Consider the following 17,544-nt stretch of genomic DNA (forward strand, 5'->3'; position numbering starts at 1 on the left):
GACAAAAATCAGATGACTTCACTCATATGAGGACTTTAAGAGACAAAACAGATGAACATAAGGGAAGGGAAACAAAAATAATATAAAAACAGGGAGGGGGGCAAAACAGAAGAGACTCATAAATATGGAGAACAAACTGAGGGTTGCTGGAGAGGGTGTGGGAGGGGGGATGGGCTAAATGGGTAAGGGGCACTGGGGAATCTACTCCTGAAATCATTGTTGCACTATATACTAACTAATTTGGATGTAAATTTTAAAATGGAACAATGGAATATTACTCAGTCATAAAAAGAATGAAATCTTGTCATTTGCAACAACATGGATGGATCCAGAGGGTATAAGGCTAAGCAAAATAAGAGAAAGACAAATACCATATGATTTAACTCATATGTGAAATAAAAAAAATAAAAAAATAAAAAAACAAGCAAAGGGAAAAAAAAGAGACAAACCAAGAAACAGATTCTTAACTAAGAGAACTTTTTATATAGGTAACTCCGATAGAGGGGAAATGGGTGGGGAAAGGGTTAAATAGGTAATAAGGATAAAGGAGTGCACTTGTGATGAACAATGGGTAATTAAAATAAAAACTTAAAAAATATATTTACTATCTTCTAGCAATTCTTAAAAAATTAAAAATAAAATTGAAAATAAATAAATAAACATTTTTAAAAATCTAGGGATAAATAAATAAATAAAATGTCCCCTAGACACTGATTTTCTGCTCGAGAGGCCTCCCTGACCTCCTTTCTAGAGTATCTCCCACCTCCCAAGTCACCCCATCCCTCTGATTTTTCTTCATGACACTTACCACCACTTGATGTGACATTTGTCCATGAAATATGTGCTTATGGATATAATACCCCCTCCAACTAGGACATGAGCTCCTCTAGGACAGGGCTTTGTTCATTGGTTGATCCCCAGCCTCTAGCATAGTTCCTGGCCCATAGTAGGTGTTCAATAAATATTTGAATGAATGACTCGCACCTGCAGCACTTATATTAAAGTTGTAACGATGCGCAGAGGACTAGCATGGCCCCTGCACAAGGATGACACACAAATTTGTAAAATGTTCCATATTCTGAAAAAAAAATTAATGTTTACTTATTTTTGAGAGAGAGAGACAGAGTGTGAGCGAGGAGGGGCAGAGAGAGAGAGAGAGGGAGACACATAATCTGAAGCAGCCTCCAGGCTCTAAGCTGTAAGCACAGAGCCTGACCCAGGGATCGGGCTCACGGACCACAAGATCATGACCTGAGCCCAAGTCAGACACTTAACGGACCGAGCCACCCAGGTGCCCTGTGAAGTGTTTCATATTTTGTGTGTTAACTAACTGGAATTAAAATAAAAACTTAAGGGGCGCCTGGATGGCTCAGTCAGTTAAGTATCGACTCTTGATTTCAGCTCAGGTCATGATCTCACAGTTGTGAGATCAGGTTCTACACTAAGTGTGGAGCCTGCTTAAGATTCATTCTCTCTCTCTCTCTCTCTCTCTCTCTCTCTCTCTCTCTCTCCCCCCCCGCCCCTCCCCCCTCAAAAATAAAATAAAATAAAACAAAAACTTAACAAAGAATAAACTAGTTGAATGAATTAACAAATTTTTTGAATGAATTAACAAATTATCTATTAATAGCAATAGGGATGATGAGGAGGAGGGCCCAGATGTGGAGCTGTCCTCCAAGCTGAGGAGGCAACTGTGTGTGGGAAGCTGTTGGCCCTAATAGGGCCCCTGGCTCTCAGCCAAGTGTGATTATGAACCTCAGAAAAGCCTTTCTCTACGCCTCTCCACCTGGTGTGCCTTGTCTTTCCAGCTGGTCACAGTCCCCAAGGGTTCATTTGATTCAAACATTCCTGGGAAGGTCTGAAAGCGTTCTTTGTTACTACATTTTCTCATTTTTTCCAAGCATCACGCATGGACAGACACCTTTCAGCAAACACACACACTCATGCACATGTATACACACAATCTAACACATAGGCTTGGCCAAATCCCACATTCTTGTGGACTTTCATGGTTCCATCTAACACATCCAATACTAGTCGTGCACAGCTGTGGACACACACTCAGCCCCAGTCATTCTCTCTCCCCTGTCCCCCATACTCACACACACACAGCCACAGCCCTACATGTGTCCTCAGGTGCACAGACAGGATTCTGCCCAAGTTCCCATCTCAATAAGTACTCACACTGACACACACACACACACACACACACACACACACACACACACACACTCAGCTCCTCTGGGCATGTGCACATAGACCCACTTGTGCACACATCTTTGAACATACTTCCAGGCTTCCTCACACACACAAACAGGCGGTGGCCTGGAAGGGTGACTCACACTCATCAGAGCTTAGCATGATGATCTGTCCCAACAATAGCGAGAGCTACTGAGCACTGGCCATGTGCCAGTTACTCTGCACTTTGGGATCTTGTCTCATTCAATCCTCATAGCAATCACATGAAATAGGTGCTACTATTAGTCCCATTTGACAGATGAGGAAACTGAGACTTAGAGCCATAAGTGTACTGGGATTCTAACACAGGCATCTGACTCCAGAGCTATTTGGCGTGGAGGAGTATATTTTTCAAAAATGATCACATCAATATCTCCTATCCCTCCTGCTCTTCTAGAGCTTTGCCGCTCTCCTCAGTCGGTTGAGCATCCGACTTCAGCTCAGGTCATGATCTCACGGTTTGTGAGTTTGAGCCCCACGTTGGGCCCTGTGCTGACAGCTCAGAGCCCGTAGCCTGCTTCAGATTCTCTGTCTCCCTCTCTCCCTGCCCCTTCCCCACTCAAGCTGTCTCTCTCTTTCTCTCAAAAATAAAATAAACATTAAAAAAAAAAAAAAAGAACCTTGCCACTCTCCAATCAAATGGTAGAGTCTATGGCCCTTTCTCTAGAACTTGGGTGGATCTTTGTGATTGCTTCAAATAACAGTATGGTGGAAGTGATGCCAATATAAATTCCAAGGCTAGATCATAAAAGGTGATACAAACAAGACATGGAAACACCTGAGTGTCCATAGATGGATGAATGGATAAAGAAACAATATGCCACTTTCCCCCACATAATGGAATATTATTCAGCCATAAAAAGAAGGAAATCCTGCCACTTGGGACAACATGGATAGACTTGAGGGCATTATAAGTGAAATAGGTCAGTTAGAGAAAGGCAAATACTGCATGTCTTACTTTTATGTGGAATCTCAAAAAGCCAAACTCATAGAAAATGAGTAGAATGATGGCTGCCAGGGGCTGGGGTTGAGGAAATGGGGAAATGTTGGTCAAAGGGTACAAACTTCCAGTTAGAAGATGAACTAAGTTCTGGGATCTAATGTACAAGATGGTGACTATAGTTATCAATACTGTATTGTATACTTGAAAGCTCTTAAGAGAGTAGGTCTTAAAGGTTCTCATCACCACCATTACCACTATAGCAAAAAAACTGATAATTACATGAGGTGAACAGTAACCATATAGTTAGTTAACTAACCTTATTATTGTGGTAATTTCATAATATATATGTATATCAAATCATCACATTGTATACTTTGCATATTTTTAAAGTTTATTATTTAATTTTAGTAAGTAATCTCTACACCCAACATAGGGCTCAAACTCACAACTCTAAGATCTACAGTCACATGCTCCTCCAAATGAGCCAGCCAGGCACCCCCACATTATACTTTAAACTTAAACAATGTTCTATGTCAATTTTATCTACATAAATCTAGAAAAAAATGTTTCTAAAGAATAGTTGGGGCACCTGGGTGGCTCAATCGGTTAAGCATCCAACTCTTGATTTCAGCTCAGGTCATGGTCTCGTGGTTCCTGAGACTGAGCCCTGTGTTGGGCTCCACATGGGAAGCATAGAGCCTGCTTTGGATTCTCTCTCACCCTCTCTCTCTGTCCCTCCTCTGCTCACTCACATGCTCTCTTCTCTCGAAATAAACTTAAAAAAAAAAAAAAAAGAATAGTTAAAAAAATAAAAGGTGACACAACTTTTACCCGTCTCTCTCTCTGGGGACATTTGCCCTTGGAATCCAGCTACCATGCTAGGAGGAAGACCAGGACACATGGAGAGGTCATGTGCAGGTTTCATCCTGACAACCAGCATCAACTGACAGCCATGTGTGTGAGGAAGCCTTCAAAATGGCACCAGTCCAGCCACTGTCTAACTGCAACTACACAAGAGATCAAGAGCAAGAACTGCCCAGCTTAGTTCAAGCAAACCCTAAAACCAAAAGATAATTGTAAATGATCGTTGTTTTATGCTACTAAGCAGGGTGATTGGTTACACAGTGATAGATAACGGGATGCCAGGGCAGAGAATTATCCACATTTAGCCTCACACCACCATAGGGAAGTGATGCCAAGCTCTTTGTCCTCCCCCTGGATCCTCCTCTTCTACCCCCAAGATCCAGGATCTCAGAGCACAATCCTCATCATCTGATCCTCATACCACATGACCACTAGCACATCAAACTCCCTGTCTGTGTGAACTATTCAAGCCCCAGGCACTTGTTCACGGCTGACTCTGTGATGCTTCAGGTAAGCGCTCATCCCCGTTTCCTTTTCTGTCAAATGTGTAACAATTCCAGGCCTGCCCACCTCAAAAGGAAGCTACAAGGGGGCAACTGGGTGGCTCAGTCAGTTGAGCGTCTGACTTCAGCTCAGGTCATTATCTCACAGTTTGTGAGTTCAAGCCCCCCACATCAGGTTCCACTGCTGTTAGTGCAGAGCCTGCTCCGGATCACCGCCCCTCTCTCTCTGCCCCTCCCCTTCTTGTACTCTCTCAGAAATAAATAAAACATAAAAAAGGAAAAAAAAAAAACTACAAGGATCCATCCTGTAAGCTTGAGTTTATATATATATTTAAAGTTTATTTATTTATTTTGAGAGAGAGAGAGCACACACGTGTGCATGTGAGCAGGGGAGGAGCAGAGGGAGAGGGAGGGAGAGAATCCCAAGTAGGCTCCACACAGCACAGAGCCTAACACAGGGCTCACACCCACAAACCACAAGATCATGACCTGAGCTGAAACCAAGAATCAGATGCCCAACCAACTGAGCTATCCAGGTGTCCCAGGGGTTATAAATTTTTTTTTTAAATTTTTTTTTTCAACGTTTTTTATTTATTTTTGGGACAGAGAGAGACAGAGCATGAACGGGGGAGGGGCAGAGAGAGAGGGAGACACAGAATCGGAAACAGGCTCCAGGCTCCGAGCCATCAGCCCAGAGCCCGACGCGGGGCTCGAACTCACGGACCGCGAGATCGTGACCTGGCTGAAGTCGGACGCTTAACCAACTGCGCCACCCAGGCGCCCCGGTTATAAATTTTTTAAATAAATATTTTATTAAGTAATCTCTATATCCAATGTGGGAGTCAAACTCACAACCTTGAGATCAAGAGTTGCATGCTCTAGGGCCACCTGGGTGGCTCAATTGGTTGAGCATCTGACTCTTGATTTTGGCTCAGGTCATGATCTCATGGTTGTGAGTTGGAGCCCTGTGTAGGTATTTGAGCTTGGTATTCTCTTTCCCTGTCTCTCCCTCCCCTGCTTGTGCATGCTCTGTCTCTCTCAAAAATAAATAAATAAACATTAAAAAAAGAGAGAGGGCTGTATGCTCTACAGACTAAGCCAGCCAGGTGCTCCTAAGGAGTTATTATTAATGCTTACATTTTAGGATCCTGGTTGGCAACTAGAAGATAGGTAAATCATAACCAAGACAAGAATTCAGGAAGTCCTGAAATGTGGGGACATCTAGCATAGTGGCAAACAAGTCAGTGGTTACTATGCAAATAAGAATGTCAACCAATGCTCATTGGGATGATTCTGGACCATTGAGAAAAGTAAGTCAGAGATCAGATTAGCAGAACAACTGAAGAGGGCAGGAACGGGAATGTATGTTGGCCTGGAGAACTTATACCCCATCTAAAGAGGGCAGTTAACATCTGGCTTGCCCACCCATTGCTGTACAACAACATACACTCAGTTGCCAGATCTGATCATTTTTTCAAGAGAACCTAGAAATGTGGATATTCATTTCAACTCCTCCAATTAAAAAAATATTGGCAACTGGGGTGCCTGGGTGTCTCAGTCGGTTGAGCGTCCGCCTTAGGCTCAGGTCATGATCTCGCAGTTTGTGGGTTCAAGGCCCAAATCGTCTCCCTCTCTCTCTGCCCCTACCCACCCCCTCTCAAAAATAAAAATAAAAAAAATTTTTTAATTGGCAACTAATTCATACTTAATACTTTTTTTGGGGCAACTAATTCAAAATATCAGAAACATCATCTACTAGGCAAATACCCCAAGGACTACCATTCCAGTGCAAAAACCTTAACCAGGTAGCTGGACCAGGCTTGAAGCTGGAGGCTGGGATGTGGAGAAACCCAAGATTTGGTGGCTTCCCTGGAGGAGTCAAGGCCTTCTGAACGTTCAGTCCTCTGTGAAGAATTTAGGGGCAATACAACACACTTTACAAAGCTGTCTGCCAAAAACAAAACGAAAGAGCATGGTCTCTAAGGGCACACTACTGGGAGGTTCTTGGGCAGAATGGCACAGTAGGTAAAGGAGGCACCAGTGTCCTTAGATGAGTTGGAAGGGTGACACTATGTTGTTGAACCTGTCATCATCCCCCTTAGTGCCAGAAGGAGAGAGAGGAAAGGTGTATATGTGTAAGAAGCAGAAATGACTGCAGCCAAAGCAGTAGAGCCGTGGGACCATGAGCCTCCACCTTAGAACGAGGTGTAGCTGGGTTCAGATCCTGATTCTGCAGCTTGTAAGCTGGGTTTTCCGGACCCTCAGTTTCCTTATCTATAGAATGCAGTTAACAATGATTTTTATCTATAGAATGCAGTTAATAATGATTTTTATCCCATAGGATCATTGAGGGGGTTAAACAGGATAATCTACATAGAGGGTTTGAAAGAGGTCATGATATTAGCTGCTATCTGCCCCCCACTCTTTTACTCTGCCATGACTTTGCAAATGTCCCCACATCAAGGCAGGTCTCTCCGCTTTCCCTGCCTGGCTATTTCTAGACCCAGGTGGGTGCCTCTTCCTCTGAGAAACCTCCACAGACTCCAGGCTGTGCATCATCCCTTCCCTCCACTCTGCTCAGATGTGCCCTGGCATTGATGGTCTATGCGGCAGTTCTTGGCGAGTCTTTCTCCCCCAGGGCTAGGAAGTTCCTTGAGGGCAGGAGCCAGGTCTGAGTCATCTGTGTTCTCCAGTAGCCTGCCCTGAAGTGGGTAGCCAGCAATGTTTCCCGAATGAAGAAAGGGGAAGAGGAAGGACAGGATGTTACAAGCAGCTGACGATCACTGGCTAAACCTTGGGTCCCAGGGCTCTGGCAGTTAAAGCACAGATCAATCCTTATCTAACATCTAATTGCATGTGTATCTGAATATACGTGAGCATGTGACATTGTGTGAATATGTGTGTGTCTGTGTGTGATGGTGGGGAAAGCGTATATGTGTGAATGAGTATGTGTGTGAGGGTTTATATGACTGCATTCATGTGTAGACACTCACATGTTCACTAAGTTGGAGCCCCAGGGGAAAGGGTCTTTGAACTGTTCCTCTTTGTGTCTTCCTAGCATCCAGCATCTGGCACTCTCCAGTGTGTGGCTGGGTAGAAGGAAGAACAAGATGGGAAAACAGAAGAGCACGGCGTTTACTAGCAGGGGCCCAAGAGTCAGATGTCATCAGTGCTTCCTAACTTTGGGCCAATTGACCACTATAAGCCTCAGTGGTTTTCATCTGTAAAATAGGTATCATTGCAGCATCTAACATAGAGTGGAGCATAGGAAGCACTTAAAAAACGTCAACAAGTATCATTATGGTGAATGTCACTATCAACAGAGTGGATGCTTCCATGGACTAAAAGCCCTCAAAACAAGTCAACAGGCAATGAACCATACCCATCACAATTCTGAGCCTTAGTTTCTTCTACAAGAGGGAGCAATAAACCGTATAGAAGATAGCAGCACTGCAGTAGGCAGAAGCCAAACCTAGGAGCGGGGTGCCCTCTCCTGGAAGTATGGAGTAAAGGTTGGCTACTCCAGAAAGAGGCTGACCTCAGGTAGATGCTGTCAGGAATGCCAGCTAGCAGAGCCAGCAGAGGGGTAGCCAGGTCGGGAGGGGATTTTGCAGCTGGCTAGCAGGAGCTGCCTTCCCCTTCTCACCCCCAGCCCCCACTTTGTCTGAACTCCTCCTCCCTCAGATCTCACTTCAGGACAGCTTTCCTGACCCTTGGCCAGACTGGGCCAGGCACCCCTATTACAAGTTCTCAGAGCAAACTGTGTCCATTTTGCATTCCTCTGTGCAATTATTTAGACAATGTCTATCTCTCTAGGAGGGAAAGACTCAGCTTGACTCAGAAAGACTCCCTCTCTAGGAATGAAAGACTCAGAAATGAAAGGGAGTGGCAGCATCCCAGACCACTGGATTACTAGGACCCCTGGATGAGGCTCTCAGTAAACGCTGGAATGAAAGCATCATGGAAGCCCAGACTCTAGTGCACGAGAGTCAAGAAAACATTTTTTGATGCGGGAAAACATCAAGGGGGAAGGCTCCAGCTTCAGCTAGGGACATTAGAGACTGGGATTTGCAGAGCTCCTGATCCCCACCCCAAGGATAGCCAGGTCTGTGGGCTGAAGCCAAGAGACACCACATCTGAGAGCATTAATTCATTCCATAAATATTGAGTGCCTTCTGTGTGCCAGGCACTGAGCTAGACATTGGGAATACAGCACTGGGCAAAAACAAACATATTCCTGACCCTCCTGGAAATAGTGGGACAGTCAGACACATAACCAGAGGATTTCAACATAATGATATATAGTTGCACACACCCTTAATTTGAGTCTGAGGGCTCCTCCAAGGGGAGAAGCCTGTTTACGGGTGGGTGCAGCCAGCTCCTGGGACTCTCATAGGCCACCTCACCACCCCTGACACAGCATTGTAGCATGAAAATGATTGAGGTGGGGGGTGCTGGGGGAGCCCTATTCCCAGCTCTTCAAGAAATACTCCAGCTCTGTACACAACGCCAAGCAGTGACGTCAATGCGGACCCAAGGGACATTTACAAATCTGAGAGGGCCTAAAAGGAGTTAGGGAGGTGGGGAGATACCCGGATAGGGTGGGGCAGTGGGAGGGGTCTTCCCAGAACTGCATTATTCTGTCTCTTCCTGTCCCCACCAATTGGCATCTTCAGGATCTGGACCCCAATCTCTACCCCCCCCCCCCCCCCCGCAGCCTCCAAATTAATTCAGAGTCTAAGTGCTGGACTCTGGAATGAGGGCAATTGAGAGGGCCCCTCAACCAATGGGCCGTCTCCTTCCCTCTCCACCACTCTCCGCCCTCCAAGCTGGAAATCTAAGTGTCTACAAAAGCAAACACTCAAAGGGCAGGTTCAAAGGGCAGGCAATGTGGCTGGCCACAGGGCCTGGCCTGTTTCTGCCTATTATTTAGGGTGCCCCGCAGCCTCCCCAGAGCCCTAGGCTGGCGCCTGGGCTGAGAGAAGGCCTGTCTGGCAATTATTTGCCCACTGTGGCCTTGAGTGGAATGGGCATCTGTGGGGGACCCTCTGGGCAGCGCTGTTAGTTGTTTGTATTTTCAGCCTGATTTTTTTTTTTTTTTTAAACATATGTAGGCAAATACTTGTGGGGTTTTTTTTTTTTCTCATTTAAACAAATAATGACATACTAGACACACTGTTCTGCATGTTGCTTTCTTTTTTCTTCACTTAACGTGTTATCCTGAAGATTGACCATTCTGTATCAATAGATAAACACCTCCCTCGCCGTTTTTTTAAGTATGCTTCACAACACAGTGTGGGGCTTGAACTCAAGACCCTGAGATCAAGACCCGAGCTGAGATCAAGGGTCTGGCACTTAACCGAGCCACCCAGATGCCCCCATACCTCCCTTTGAAAAAGCAGCGGCATCTCAGTAATCCACCATTTGGACTGTCCATTATTTATTTAACAAGTCTGCTAAAGGTCATTTAGACTGTTTCTAATCTTTTGCTCTTACCGTGTGCTTACATCTTTGGGATAAATTTCTAAGAAGTGGAACTGTTTGGTCCAAAGGCAAGTGTGTTTATAATCTTGTTGCCCATGAAAGTTGGGCCAATGTATCACAGTGAAAGCAACGTATGAGGGGCCTGCTTCCCCATAACCTCACCAAAAGATAACCAACAGTTAACACACTTTTTAATTCTTGTCATTCTGATAGTAAATGTAAAAAGAAAATTGATCACACCCTCCCCTCATAAACCATATGGGAAACCTAGTTTCCACCTCCAGGTGGCACTAATAAGGAATCACCCCCCCTGATTTTTAAAAATATTTTTCCCCAACTATATAATGATGAGGGGGTCAGTCCATCAAGATGACAAAGCAGTCCTGAATCCAAACGCACAAAACAATAGAGCTGCAAAATATGCAAAATGAAACTGATAGAACTGAAAGGAGAAATAAACAAATCCATAATTACAGTTGGGAGATTTTATTTTATGTTATTTTATTATTTAAAAAAAACTTTTAATGTTTATTTTTGAGAGAGAGACAGAGAGACAGAGCTTGAGCAGGGGATGGGCAGAGAGAGGGAGACACAGAATCTGAAGCAGGCTCCAGGCTCTGAGCTGTCATCACAGAGCCGGATGCAGGGCTTGAACTTGTGAACTGCAAGACCACGACCTGAGCTAAAGTTGGACGCTTAACCAACTGAGCCACCCAGGCGCAGCAATTGGGAGATTTTAATATACCTCTTAACAATTGAAGGAACAAGTAGACAGAAAATCAGCAAGGACACAGAAGACCTCAGCAGCATCACCAACCACAATATCTACTTGACGCCTATAGAATACTGCACCTAACAGTAGAACACACATTCATTTCCAGTGCCCAAAGAACACATACCATGATTGACTACATTCTCAGTCATAAAACAAATCTTAACAAATTTAAAATAACTGAAATCCTATAGAATGTGTTCTGATCACGATGCAATCAAACTTAGAAATCAATAACAGAAAGATAATAGGAAGGTAGCCAAACATTTAGAAATTAAATAACAGGCTTGTAAATAGTCCTTATGTCAAAGAGGAAGTCTCAAGGTAAATTAAAAAACAAGTAAAAATAGAACTGAATGAAAATAAAAGTATAACATGTTAAAATTTGTGCTAACACACTGCTGAGAGGGAAATTTATAGCACTAAATGCATATACTAGAAAGGAAGAAAAGTCTCAAATCAATAATCTAAACTCCTACGTCAAGAACATAAAAGAAGAGCAAAATAAATCCAAAGCAAGTAGAAGGAAGGAAATAATAAAGAGCAGAAATGAGTTGAAAACAGGAAATAGAGAAGTTCAATGAAACCAAGAGCCAGTTCTTTGAAAAGATTCATAAAATTGACAAACCTCTAGGAAGGCAGACAAAGAAAAAAGAGAGAAAAGACACAAATTACCAATATCAGGAATGAAACAGCGATATCACTACAGACCATACAGACATCAAGAGCATAATAAGGGAATTCTACAAATAACACTATATATGTAAATTCAGCTTCAACAAGATGGCTCACTCCTCAAAAAACACAAACTACCACATTTATTCAATGTAGAATAGGTCATTTGAATAGCCCTATAGCTATTAAGAAAATTAAATTCATAATTTAAAAACTCTCAAGAAAGAACTTTCCAGGACTAGATGGTTTCATTGAAGAATTCTATCAAAGTTTTAAAGAAGAATTAAAATCAATTCTACCCACTCCCTTCCAGAAAATCAAAGACTAGGGAATACTTCCCAATTCATTTTATGCGGACTTCAAGCTGTATTACAAAGCTGTAATCATCAAGACAGTATGGTACTGGCACAAGAACAGATACTCAGATAAATGGAACAGAATAGAGAACCTGTAAATGGACCCACAAACATATGGCCAACTAATCTTTGACAAAGCAGGAAAGAATATTCAGTGGAATAGACAGTCTCTTCAGCAAATGTTGCTGGGAAAACTGGACAGCGACATGCAGAAAAATGAACCTGGACCACTTTCTTACACCATACACAAAAATAAACTCAAAATGGATGAAAGACCTAAATATAAGACAGGAAGCCCAATTCATTTTATGAAACTATATTATCCTGATGCCAAAATTAGACAAAGTCAGTACAAAGAAAAGTACAGCCCAATATCCTTCATGAATATAAATGCAAAATTCCTTTTTTTTTGGCAAAATCTTAACAAACTATTAGCAAATATAATTCAGCAATAATTGTAAAGAATTGTACACCATGATCAAGTTGGGCTTATTTCAAGGGTACAAAGCTGATTTGATATTTTTATACCAATTAATGTAATCTACCACATTAACAATCTAAAGAAGAAAAATCTCATGATATTAATTAATACCAGAAAAAGCACAAGACAGAACTCATCATCTGTTCAATTTAAAAAAAAAAAACAAAAAAACAGGGGCGCCTGGGTGGCTTAGTTGGTTGAGCATCCATCTTAGGCTCAGGTCATGATCTCGTGGTTCGTGGGTTCAAGTCCCACATTGGGCTGTGTGCTGACAGCTCAGAGCCTGGAGCCTGCTTCTGATTCTGTGTCTCCCTCACTATCTGCTGCTTCCCTTGCTCACACTCCGTCTGTCTGTATCTGTCTCAAAAAACAAAAAAACAAAAAAACAAAACAGAAATAGGAATACAGTGGAATGTTCTCAACCTGATAAAAATCATCTACAAAAAACCTATGGCTAACATACTTAATGGGGAAAGACTGAAATGAATACTTTCTGCCTAAAATCAGGACCAAAACAAGGATGTCTGGTCTTACCATTTTTCTTCAACACAGTGCTGGAAGTTGTAGCAGTACAATAAGGCAAGAAAAGGAAATAAAAGGCACACAGACCAGAAAGAAATAATAAAACTGTCCCTATTTGCAGGTGACATGATTGGCTACACAGAAAATTCCAAAGAATCAACAACAACCACCAAAAAACCCCCAAGTTTGTATAATATGTGAGTTCAGCAAGGATAATCTTGTATCCACAAGATAAATAAGAAACACACAAAATCAATTGTATTTCTATATATTAGCACTGAACACATGGACACCAAAATTAAAAATGCTGTATCATTCAGCAGCAGGAGGAGGAGGAGGAGGAGAGAAGGTAGAAGAAAAAGAAAAACAAGAAAGAAATACTTAGGTATAAATCTAACACCACAGGTACACCTTCCTAATGAAGGAAATCAAAGAAGATCTAAATCAATGAAGAAACATACTGTGTTCATGGACTGGAAGAATCAACATAGTAAAGGGTGTAAGTTCTCAAGTCGATATACAGTTTAATGCATTTCCTATCAAAATCTCTGCAAGAAATTTTTAGATATGGACAAGATTATTCTGAAACTTATATGGAAAGACAAAGAAACTACAATAACTAAAACAAATTTGAAAAAGAAAAGTTAGAGGAATCAGTTTAGAGGAATACGATTTCAAAACGTATTGTAGAGTTATAGAAATCAAGACTGTAGTGCTGGCAGAGGGACAGACCCATAGATCAGTGGAACAGAATAGGGAACTTAGAAATAGATGGAAATAAATGTGCCCAATTTTTGACAAAAGTGCAAAAACAGGGGCGCCTGGGTGGCTCAGTTTGTTAAGCGTCCGACTTCGGCACAGGTCATGATCTCGCGGTCCGTGAGTTCGAGCCCCGCGTCGGGCTCTGTGCTGACCACTCAGGGCCTGGAGCCTATTTCAGATTCTGTGTCTCCCTGTTTCTCCGCCCCTCCCCTGTTCATGCTCTGTCTCTCTCTGTCTCAAAAATAAATAAACGTTAAAAAAATAAAGAAAGAAAAACTTTAAAAGAAACCTGGAAATAACCCAGATGTCTTTTTTTTTTTTTTTTTTTTTTGAAAAATGTCTTCAGGTTTATTTATTTGAGAGACAGAGAAAGTACAAGCAGGGTAGAGGCAGAGAGAGTAGGGAGAGAGAGAATCCCAAGCAGGCTCTGTGCTGACAGTGCAAAGCCCGATGTGGGGCTTGAACTCATGAGCTCTGAGATCATGGTCTGAGCCAAAATCAAGCATTGCACACTTAACTGACTGAGCCACCCAGGAGCCCCAATCCAGATGTCTTTCAATGGGTGACTCGTTAAACCAGCTAGTGCATCCATACCAAGGAATACCACTCAGCAATAAAAAGGAATGAACGATTGATAAATGCAGTAACCTGGATGAATCTCCAAAGAATTAAACTGAATGGGAAAGGCCACCCAAATAGGTTATATAGTATAGGATTCCATTTATATAGCATTCTTGAAATGACAAAATTATAGAAATGGACTATAGATTAGTGGTTGGGGGAATAGAAGCAAGAGAGAGGTGGATGTGGCTATAGAGCGGCAACATGAGGGATTCTTGTGATGATTGAAATGCTCCTGGGTGGCTCAGTTGGTTAAGAGTCTGACTCTTAATTTCGGCTCAGGTCATGATCTCGAGAGCCCCACACTGGGCTTCGTGCTGGCAGTGGGAGCCTGCTTGGGATTCACTCTCCCTCTCTCTCTGCCGCTCCTGCGCTCTCTCTCTCTTCTCTGAAAATAAATAAATAAACTTAAAAAAATTCTGTATCTTGACTGTATCAATGACAATATCCTGGTTTTGATTTTGTACAGTTTTGCAAGATGTCACCATTGGGAGAAACAGGGTAAAGGGACCATGGGATCTCTTTGTATTATTTCTTACAACTGCATGTGAATCTACAACTATCTCAAAATAAAAAGTTCATTAAGAAATAAAAATAAAAAATAAATAAAAAGTTCATTTAAAAAAGGGTAATGCTAGGGACACCTGGATGGCTCAGTTGGTTAAGGGTCTGACTTTGCCTCAGGTCATGATTTCATGGCTCAAGGGTTCAGGTCCCATGTCAGGCTCTGTGTTGACAGCTGGGAGACTGGAGCCTGCTTTGGACTCTGGGTCTCCTTCTCTCTCTCTGCCCCTCCTCTGCTCATACTCTCTCTCTCTCTCTCTCTCTCTCTCTCTCTCTCTCTCAAAAATAGAAAAATAAAAGGGATAATGCTTATGGTTAGAGAGTGTATGGCCAAGTTTTTTCACTCAATAAATTAGAATATATTTTTCTTAAATTAAAATTTTAAAGTATTTTTTAAAAGTTTTTATTTATTTATTCTGAGAGACAGAGAGAGCCCAAGGGGGGGAGGGGCAGAGAGAGAGGAAGAATCCCAAACAGGATCTGCTCTGTCAGTGCAGAGTCCAATGTGGGGCTTGAACTCACAAACTGTGAGATCATGACCTGAGCTGAAATCAAGAGTCAGTTGCTTAACTGACAGCCATCCAGCTGCTCCAGAAAATATTTGAAATATTATAATTATACCCAGTTTTGGAGAGTATCAAAAATAGGAACCAAATTTCTGGAGGGTAATTTGGCAAGTTGGATCAAGACTTTGACAAATATTGATATTCCTTAAGCAAGCAATTCTATTTCTGTGAGTTTATCTGAAGCCATAATGTATCAGAGGTGGGACACATTAATGTCTTATTTGTAACAGGGAAACTGAAACAATAGAGGCTTGGTTACATAAATTGTGATATATCCATAGGGTGGAATATTCTATAATATGAGAAACTGCATAATATAGGAATTAGGAACAGATTCTGGAGTCTGACCACCTGAGTTGAAATTCTAGTTACTTTACTTGTTAACTGTGTAACAAGGGCAAGTTACTTAACCTCTCTGTGCCAGTTTCCTCATTTGCAATATGAGGAAAACCTACTTCTTAATGGTGTTATGAGGATTAAATGAGCTACTATTTACAAAGGACTTTGAATACAACCAGGCATAAATTGAGAGTATTATGAAGCTAGCTCATGTGATAATTTTAGGTAGAAAAAAAGAGGCAGAAGAAAGTCAATACAGGGGTGTCTGGGTGGTTCAGTCAATTAAGACTCCAACTCTTGAGTTCAAGCCCCAACTTGGGCTCCATGCTGGGCATGGAGCCTGCTTAAAAAAAAAAAAAAAAAAAAAAAAAGGAAAGCATATACAATATGATTTCAGATATAGAAAACGTGTATATGTAATGAACAGAGACCAGAAAGAAATTTATCAAAATGGTAAGTCATAATCTCTGAATAGTCATCTCTCTGAATTAGTTTTAGTTTCTTTTTTATACTTTACTATATTTTTTACATTCCATATAATGTATCTGTTTAACAGAAAAAAGTTACTAATTTTCCAACGTGGGAAAATGGACTCCTAAGTGCTTTGTAACCTCTAAAGTGATGTATCCATGTGAAGGTAAAATGCTTTCTGATTCCCAGGAACCCTCTAAGTTGAGACTCTCATTCTCATTTTACAGTAGAGGAAAAGGAGGCTCAGAAAGGTGATATGCCTCCCCCAGGTTCATAGCAGGAGTGTCAACAATGAAGTGTGAGACTTGATAGGCAAAGTTGAGACAGGGACAGGTGGAAGTTATCACCACCAGAGATGTATGAATATGAAAGGGGAATGGAAATCACTTCTGAAGAAACAAACTGGAAAATAAAGTATGTGACACTATAATGCACAGAATCAGATAGACTGTCAGAGACTTTCCATGGGATGTTCTCACTAGGTTCATTATGGAGCAGGAAACTTTTATCCCAATGGGACAGAAATTTCAACAATATATCATTTTCATCTACTAAATTAGCAAGAAACACACACACACACACACACACACACACACACACACACACACACTCCCTAACCCCTGAAGTGTGGGAACAAGTAGAAAAAAAACAATGAAGGCCAGGCATTCTAAAGGGGCTAAAATCCCCCCTAAAGTAATCCTCACCTAGTCCATTCCCCCATCCCCCTTGAGCTGGGACAGTGCATACAAAGACGTAGAGTTATCTAAAAAGGAAGAAAAATCTCGCTCCCCCTGTACTCTTGCTCTTTTATAGCCGGAAGATACTCCTCCTCCCCCAAAAGGGTGGGACAATGTCGAGCCTCTAAAAACCTCACCAACTGCCTCTGATAAAGTCCTCACCCCAATGCAAAAGTATATTAGAAAAGCCCATAAGGCCAGTAAACTCCAGCTTTTTCCCGTTGTCAGGCAAAATGGGCAACGGAGCCATGAAGGCCTGACCTTTCCAATAGTAAAAGAATTGCAAAAATCAGTTCGGCTGTAGGTCCATCACAGCCCTTTTACAATCGGTATTTTAGAAAATATTCATGGCGCTCATTCCATGTGTGCCTGGGACTAGGGCTCTCTTAAGAACATCATTCGGACCCCAGCCCAGTATACTGTCTGTGCCCAAGAGTTTCATGATGCTTGCGTGACTGGTGCTATGCAGAACTTTGCCGCTGCTGTTCCGGTGTCTTTTAAACAACTGTCTGACACAGGGCAGTATTCCCAACCAAGGCAGCGAGCCCAGCTTCGTCATCGTCAGCAAAGCAATGCACTGAAATAGTGTGGTGGATTTTACAGAGGGCATCCCTAATGTAGGGAACTCTTAACTCTCTCTCACGGT

General features: G+C 42.2%; 1 non-coding gene across 1 annotated transcript; it reads left to right on the forward strand.

Moving 5' to 3' along the window:
• The first annotated feature begins 978 nt into the window (after nt 1-978).
• LOC122216708 lies at nt 979-1,081 on the forward strand. The gene has a single exon (XR_006201062.1). It is a non-coding gene; the product is annotated as a U6 spliceosomal RNA (small nuclear RNA).
• Nucleotides 1,082-17,544: the final 16,463 nt, after the last annotated feature.

This window comes from Panthera leo, chromosome A3 (assembly GCF_018350215.1).
Source record: "Panthera leo isolate Ple1 chromosome A3, P.leo_Ple1_pat1.1, whole genome shotgun sequence".
Taxonomy (NCBI): domain Eukaryota; kingdom Metazoa; phylum Chordata; class Mammalia; order Carnivora; family Felidae; genus Panthera; species Panthera leo.